Here is an 8,875-nt window from a genome sequence, read left to right on the forward strand (position 1 = left end):
TCCTATTTTATTTGTGTGTAATGCGAATTTACTACTATATTTAGTTATTTTTTCATATTTAGATATTTATTATTGATAGGAATTCTCTTGTTAAGACCCTATGAATCGATTAAAACCTTGATTTGTCTATGCAGCAAATAAGTAGCAGTTCTATCGGTCAATATGTATGGTCTTGGACCATCAATAATGATTTTTCCTTAGAATTTGGTCACTTGATTGATCCACTTAGGCCATAACTCATTGTTTCTGCCAATGGTTCCATTAATCAAAAATATATAAATAAAATAAAGGCTAATGATATGAAGAAATCAACATGGGTTTTGTGGATCTGAGCTCGGTGTCTTTCTTTTTGCATAGAATTCTTTATTTCACAGGACTCCAACTCTGTTAGTTTGACATTGTTTTCATATTTTATTTTTCAGAAATTGATTTTCATCTAACTGGGACTTCAGTTGTAAATAGGATTACGAAATAAGACATGAAAATCACCTCCTTGTTGTTGCTAGATTTAGAGGAGCAATGATGAAAGAGATGAAGGAAGAAAATTGAAAACGTAAAAAGTAATACATAAAAATAAAACATGGTTTTCTGAGAATCAATAAAAACACAAGTCCTAGTTAGACAAAAATCGATTTCTAGAAAACCAAATCCAAAAACAATGTCAAACTAACAGAGTTGGAGTTCTTTGAAACAGATGATGTCTATACAAAGAGAAAGACACCGAACTCACATCTACAAAACCCATATTGATTTTTTCATATCTTTAGCCTCTATTTTATTCATATATTTTTGTTTAATGGAACCGTTGCTACAAACAATGAGTCATGGTAAGGGTTCGTCACTTTGAGGATTTCAATATAAATAGGTTTAAGAATTGTTTATTTTAAATCAGACTAAAACTCAAATATGTAGTGAAACTCCTAGCGATCGTGGCATTAGAAAACACATACTCCATCAAGAGATTAGTACTAGTTAAGAAATCCGCTAATTCACCTATATTGGCACAAAGGCATAGATTCACCTATAAATTAACACAAAACCATGGGAATGAGGAAACCAAAAACTCAAATGATGATGATGGTACTGCAACAAATATGAAAACAAAAGGAACTTGATTGGGCTCAGCTGATATGCACACCAAAAGTGACTCTGAGGTAAATAAAAGCTACACCAGCAATTGGCACATCAACGACAAACTCAATGTAACAGAAAGTAGAGAGGATGGATGAGGGATGAGAAGACCTAAACCGAAGAGATATGAGAGTACCTAAGTTGCAGGTGCAAATTCTCCTATAGCCGATGAGTTGTCGTCGACCCTTGCTTCTCTAGAATCTTCTGTTCTTCGTCAAAGGAACCGGAGAGGTGGTATGGTATCAACATTCAAAGTCCAAGTACAAAGAAGAGGAGGGGAAGGGGAGGTATTACACACAAAGGTAATATTGTCTTTTTAAATTCTATTTTAACACCGTTAGTGACTAATGGGACGCTTGGTAGAATCTTTTAGACGGGAGGGGAGTGATATATCTCAAAATACTTAGGGGCAAATTGCTATTATGGCAAAGTACAATGGAGGAGAGTGATATTTGTTCTATATATAGAATGTCTCTCCCCCTAAGCTATATATATATATATATATATAGAATCCGATCACATAGAATCCCACGCAAAGTGTGTTAAACTATCTTCACTACTAAGAGTGGGGTGAAGCGGGTTAAAAAAATCTTCCCCTTTTAGTAAATACTACACTTACTGAACTAAACAACCAAGCCTCACTAAAGCAAACCATGAAAAATTCCACTGGCTGGAGCAATTCCAATTTTATCAGTTGCAATTCATATGCACTCACGCCTTCCACCAAGATTGCTCAGGCCTACCAGGAGATGCGCACCGACTCTGCAAAAGGCAAACACACTTCAAGGTTCACACTCATACACCCACGTCCACAGAGAAATACCCCTTGGGGTCTCATACTTGCTCAATACTCTCCTCAGTTTCAACTGCAACTACAACTAGGACTTCTCCCTCTTCCGTCCTTAATCAAAAAACTGAAACCCCAATCGAACCTCCGGCTGAACCCAATTAAGTTTTTATTTTGTTTTCACATTTGTTGCAGTACCATCATCATCTGAGTTTTTGGTTTCCTTATTCCCATGGCTTTGTGCTAATTTATAGGTGAACCTATGGCTTTGTGCTAATTTACAGGTGAATTTGCGGCTTTCTTAAAAAGTGCTAATCTCATGATGGAGTATGTCTTTTCTAACGCCGCAGTCACTAAGAGTTTCACTACATATTTGGGTTTTGGTCCGGTATGAGATAAAAAATTATTAAAACTATTTACATTGAAATCATCTAAGTGACAAACCACTGCCATAACTCATTGTTTCTGCCAACAGTTCCATTAAAATATATATATATATATATATATATACAATAGAGGCTAAAGATATGAAGAAATCAACATGGGTTTTGTGGATATGAGTTTGGTGTCTTTCTTTTGTATAGACATGCTTTGTTTCATAGGACTTCAACTCTATTAGTTTGATATTGTTTTAGGATATGGTTTTCCAAAAATTGAATTTTGTTTGACTGGGACTTGAGTTTTTATCAATCATCTAAAAACCATGAGTTTATTTTTTTGTAGTATTGTATACGTTTTGAGTTTTTTTCCTTCATCTCTTTCATCGCTGCTCCTCTGAATCTAGCAACAAAAAGGAGGCGATTTGCATGTCTTTTTTTTGGATAATTTAAGTAATTAATACCCAAAAGGGGAGAAAGAATATACAAGGGGGAAAAGAGGGGGGGGGGTTGGGAGGCCTTAGCCTACAAGGAAAAGCCAACCACAAGAGAAGAAGAAAAATAGGGTTCAAGGGAAGGTTCCAACAGATAGTTATGTGGCTATTACTGATGGAACTAGGGATAGGCCTAGACTAGAGGGAGAGTATTTTGGAGGTAACATCATAGAAGATGGCAGTCCAAATCTTGTCCGAGGAGCGGGAATTGGATGACCATCTATGAATGTTGCGCTCCATCCAAAGGTGGTTAATGGTAGCAAAGAAGACTAGCTTTCCTATGGTGTCATAGATGGTGTGGCCCCCAAAAGTCATGTCAATCCAGATTGATTCTCTATCAAGGGGGAGAATAGATCTACGAGAGGGCCAGCACTTTGAGAGGACTTTCTTCCAAACCAAGGAAGAGAAGGGACAAGAGAAGAAAAGGTGGGAAGAGTCCTCCAGGTCATGAGGGCAGAGGCAGCAAGAGGGATTTACAGGGATATGACGGTTGATGAGAAAAGACTGGGTAGGGAGACAATTAGAAAGGCATCTCCAGACCGTGAAGCTATGGTCAGGAATGTGGCCTTTGAACCAGACAAGATTTCTCCAAGAGACAAGAGGCCCGGAGGATCTGACAAAGGACCAAGCAGAGGCAGAAGAAAAGATCCCATTGGAAGAGGGCAGCAAGGTACATTTGTCTTCCCTACCACAATGCCTAGGGGGGAGGGGGGAAGGGCAGACTAGAGGTCCCCAAGAGGGGGGAGGATAAGGGGAGACAAACCCAAGGGGGAAAGAATAGAGGAAACAAGGGCATTTAAAGGAAACCTCAAGGAATAGATCATCCTAGGAGTGACTAAGGAGGAAAGAATGCCAGAAGGATGCCATGGGTCAAGCCACAGAGAGGTTGATTGGCCATTACCGATAGAGAAGGAGATGGCAGTAAGGGCCAAAGGCCTAAGGATGAGGATTTTTCTCCAAATCCAAGAGGCATCTGAAGGGGTGGGAGTAGTCCAAAGGGAGTGAGAGGATAACAGAGAGGACTGAAGCCAATCGACCCAGATACTCCTCTGCTTAGATGTAATTTTTCAGATAAGCTTGAGGATGCCAACTGAGTTAACTTCCTTAATTTTTCTGATATCCAGACCACCCTCAAATTGAGGAAGGCATACCCTGTCCCAACAACTGGAATGGAGAAAGTTGGAGGAGTATGATCCTTTCCAAATGAAAGAGCAAAGAAGCCTTTCAATGCCCTTGATGGTAGATGAGGGGAGGATGAAAATACCAGACCAATAGAGGTACATAGACTGGAGGACCAACCGAATGGGGGTGAGACGACTAGCATAAGATAGAAGCTTGGATTTCCAAAGCTAGAGCCTCTTTCTCAAAAGGTCAAGCAAGGGGGAACAAAGGTGAGCCGAGAGGCGAGAGGAGATGAGGGGAAGGCCAAGATATTTGACAGGAAGGGAGCCATGGGAGAAACCAGTGATATTAAGGAGGAGATCTTGGGTTTCTTCGAAGACACCCGAGAGGAAAAGATTAGACTTGAGAGGATTAATACTGAGACCCGAGAGAAATTCAAAGGAGTGGAGGGAGGACATAATGGTAGAAATGGAGATAGGGTCCACCTTTGAGAAGATCATGATATCATCAGCAAAGGCGAGATGGGTAATGCGGAGGGATTTGCATTTGGGGATAAGAGAAATCAAAAGCAAATCCATAGCAGTTTGGATAGAATGGGACAAGACTTCTAGAGAGAGGGAGAGAAAGAAAATGCGAGAGGGGATAGCCTTGACGAATACCCTTAGAAGAGGGGAAGTAACCAGCCAGGCTACCATTGATCAGGATGGAGAATCTGGGTGAGGATATACAACAGTGAATCCAGTGGACAAAAGAGGGGGGAAACGACATGTAAAGCAGCACTTTAGAAACAAAGTCCCAGCTAATAGTGTCGAAAGCCTTGTGGATGTCGATTTTAAGAAGGGTAGCAAAAGAGTGAGATTTATGATCAAAGCCCTCACAATCTCATGGCAGAGAATGATATTATCCTCTATACTCCTACCAGCAATGAAAGCAAGTTGGTTTGGGCTGACAAGAGAATCAATAACTTTCTGAATCCTATTGGCGAGGATTTTGGCAATGATTTTGTAGAGAATGCTGCATAGGGAGATAGGTCTAAAGTCATTCATGGAATTGGCACATTTCTTCTTGGGGATGAGACAAAGAAAGGTGTGATTGATACCACCAATCTGATTAGGACAGAGGAAAAAGCTACGGATGGCAAGGATAAGATCCTTGCGGATAATATTCCAATAAGAAGAGAAGAAACCCATACTAAAACCATCTGTGCTAGGGGCATGATTAGCTTTGTGGGAGAGGATGGCAGAGATAATTTCATCCTCAAAAGGAATGGCATGGAGCTAGGCAGGACATTGTCCGGGACGAATTTATTGAGGAGGTTGTGAGGAAGGGGGGGAGGATGGGGAGAAAATACTGGTGAAGTAAGAGACAACTTTAGATGGGGAGGAAAGCTCCACTCCAGAAGCGGACAACAACAGAGGGATCACATTTGCATTATGCCTCACTTTGAGGGAGCGATGAAAGAAGGCCGAGTTGGAATCACCAAGGTCAAGCCAATTGATCCTAACTTTCTGGTGGAGGAAGCTTTCCTAATCTAGGAGGGAGAGGTCAGAAGAGATCATTTTTTCCTCCAAGCAAGCTCAGGATTTAGGAGGTCATAATCGAGTCTAGATTGAATAGAAAAGAGGTTGACGCAACAAGAGGAGACCCAGGAGATGTTGCCAAAAGTGACAAAGTTCTAGGATTTAAGAGCAACTTTGACATTTTTGAGTTTCCTAGAAAAGGAGATGAGCAGAGAGAGGGAGAGGGTGATGGGAGCACACGAAGTGTCCTGGACAATTTGGATGAAATAAGTGTGGGAGGACCACATGTCAAAGAACTTAAAAGGCTTAGGGCCGAAGGGGCAAAAAGGGATGACATGAATGGAAATAGGACTATGATCAGAGATCCCAGGAAGATTAAAGGAGACATGAGAGGAAGAGAAGGAATCAAGTCAGGCTTCATTGACTAGGACCCTATCAAGCTTACAAGCAACCCGGAGGTAACCAGAACGCCTATTGTGCCAAGAAAACTTAGTCCCAGACTAGCGGAGGTCATTGAGATTAAGGTCATCTAGACAGGTATTGAAGGAGTCAAAAGCCTGACTATCAATGGGGTTGCCTCCAAACTTCTCATGACTGAAGTGGATGACATTGAAATCACCCGCGACATCCCAAGGACTAGAGCCAATGAAGGATGTAAAGGAATGGAACTCATCCCATAGAGAGAGCCTATGGGAAGCAAGATTATGAGCGTAGATAACAGACAAGTAGCAAATGAGGGAGCCAGAGGAGTGGAAAATGGAGAGCTGCATAGCTTGGGCAGAAGATGAGAGAATTGATAGGTGGAGGGAGGAATGGTCCCAGAGAATCCAAATCCGGCCATTAGAGCTATGGATGTAGTTAGAAGAGAAGGACCAAGTGGGGGCTATGGAAGAGGCAATGCGTCTGGCACTGACCTCAAGAACACGGGTTTCAAGGAGGCAATAAAGATTAGTCTTAGAGGAGTGGATGCGGGAACGAATATCAGCTTGCTTGGCCAAGGAATTAAGACCTCGGACATTCCATACAGTCCAGAGGATCATGGGGAGGAGGGGAGGGAGGGGGCTGCACATGCTTCGAGGAGCAAGGAGAGGGAGTAGGTTTTGAAGGAGTGGTCTTAGAGGATGACCAGCGACAACAACTGGTTCGGGTTCCCTGAGAGCTAAACCAGATCAAGTAAGCCTAAACTCACTTCCAATAACTAGTTCTGGTGAGGGTGTGAATAAAGGAAATAATAATTTTCAGAAGAAACATCTTGAAGGAGCAGTATAAAAATCATGCAAAATTCTAATAAAAGCAAATCTTAGGTGTGGATCACACACACCAAATACTTCAGACTAGAAAAAAGTAATATAACATGCCCATCTAGAAAATAAATTATATAAGAGTCACAACCGTAACTACATTGTTATTCTCTGGGCTGAGAATGCACTAGTCGTCTTGTAAATCCACATTTACCTTGAACATACCAATAATTTTCAAAGTTTTGTCACCTTTGGATTTAGAAACCTCCAGGTTACTGTCATTTCCATATATATATATAGATATATATATATATATATTCCCTTAACTTGGGTGACATCACTTGTGGGCAAATGTTACCAATTTTTTTGTGTCGAAAAAAACCATGGAAGAATAGGATGTACCACTTTGGTGGTTCCACTCAACCCTTTCAAACCTCCCCATAAATGTACTGTGCAACCAAAAATGTATTAAAATTCACACCCAGTTTAATTCTAATATGTTTATCCATTATAGGGTGTTTCAAGTATAACATACAAGCACAGAACGCTATGAACTACCTACATATTTCAATAATAAATTACTTTCCAATATCATAATAATGATAAACCAATGCAGAAACTTGCAAACATTTTCATAAACAGAAATAAAATTTTCAAAGCCATAATGAAACAAAGACAGAACACTACTGGAATAGTATTGAAACAAAAACAGTTCAAGAACAAAATTTTATTCTGTTCCCATTTCTCTTGCATTACAACAAATATTGAATTTTATCATCCCACTGGTCGAACTATATAAAATAGTTCATAATACATTATTTCATCCAGGCCTAGGTTCATAGCAAGCATAGCTTTTCTTCGCTCGCATGGTTCGCAAGTTGGAAACATCCCTTCCACTGGTTTGACTGGTCAAATGGGGCTTGTCAAATCAGAGTTGAATCGGATCTTAAATGATCAACAAAAGTCCATCCAAAACAAGGTTGATCAATAGGTCAATGCATACCAATTGGATAGAAACTTGGTGGATTTCCTTAAGACACATAAAGCTATTACAATACATTGGCCACAGCCTAATAAACTGGGTTGGCTAGGCCTGTAAGTTCAACAGGACAGTCATATGGCTCTCCACTCTCAACTTGAATACTTTTGGGCTTGGATTCTTTGTATTTAATATACAAAGGCAATATACGCCCACTTGGGCGAACAGATTTAATACAAAGCCCAATATAATCATTTTGAATTTAAACTAAGGGGGGTCCAAAGCCCATCTTAGTTAATAAGGAAACATGGATCCTTGACAAGGCAATGTCTTCTGCCTTTTCATCCTATTAAGGACCCAAAATTAAGTGGGCTAGAGCAATATAAACTTGCATAATTATGTATAGATTTACATCAATTTACCTTGCAGCCGTTGGTGAGGCCACAAGGCCGAGGTGCCTTATTGATCCTAAGGAGGTGGCTGTTAAGACCATGGACACCTACTACCCGCCAGACTAAAGCCAAGGTATTTGAAAAACAGAAAAGCAAGACAGGGTATTCCAAATCAATAAAACTAGAACATATTTTAGCCCACTCGGGTGAAACTCATTCTGGAACAATCACATAACAAGCATTAACTAATTACAAAATATTTGTTAAGGCAGCATCAACAATAATCTCAATTCTTAAACACCAATAATTATATATATATATATATAGGACCTCTTAAACAAGAAATTCACACAGATCATTAGTGCCTGGTTTGATATCGATATGTAATCCCAAACCGATTAAGTATTGGGATTGATCTCAACTGATACCTAGAACCATAGGCACAACACTTCAACAGTTAAACCTTATTTTCAATAGAAACTTCACTTCATGAAAATCCTTGTATCAAATCTGGATACACCCATATTCCAAAAAGCATGCATAAATCCCAAATTTCTTGTACATTTTGGAAATAAATCTTACTCCAAGTGAAAACAAAGATTAAACATCAATTGGGTATTGGGAATGATTAGGTGAAGTCCAAGGGTCAAAACATAATAATAAAAAATCTATTTTTATTGGAAACAAGGATAAATCTTAACAACACAGTACAATCCAAGCCAATTCGGATTGGTATCAGCCTGAACTGGATTCTCCATTTTAAAAAAAGACAAAAACTTAAAAATTAAAATCAAATTTTTATTTATATATTCTTTATTTTATATATATATAT

Source organism: Macadamia integrifolia, chromosome 7 (assembly GCF_013358625.1).
Source record: "Macadamia integrifolia cultivar HAES 741 chromosome 7, SCU_Mint_v3, whole genome shotgun sequence".
In the NCBI taxonomy this organism is placed as follows: Eukaryota; Viridiplantae; Streptophyta; class Magnoliopsida; order Proteales; family Proteaceae; genus Macadamia; species Macadamia integrifolia.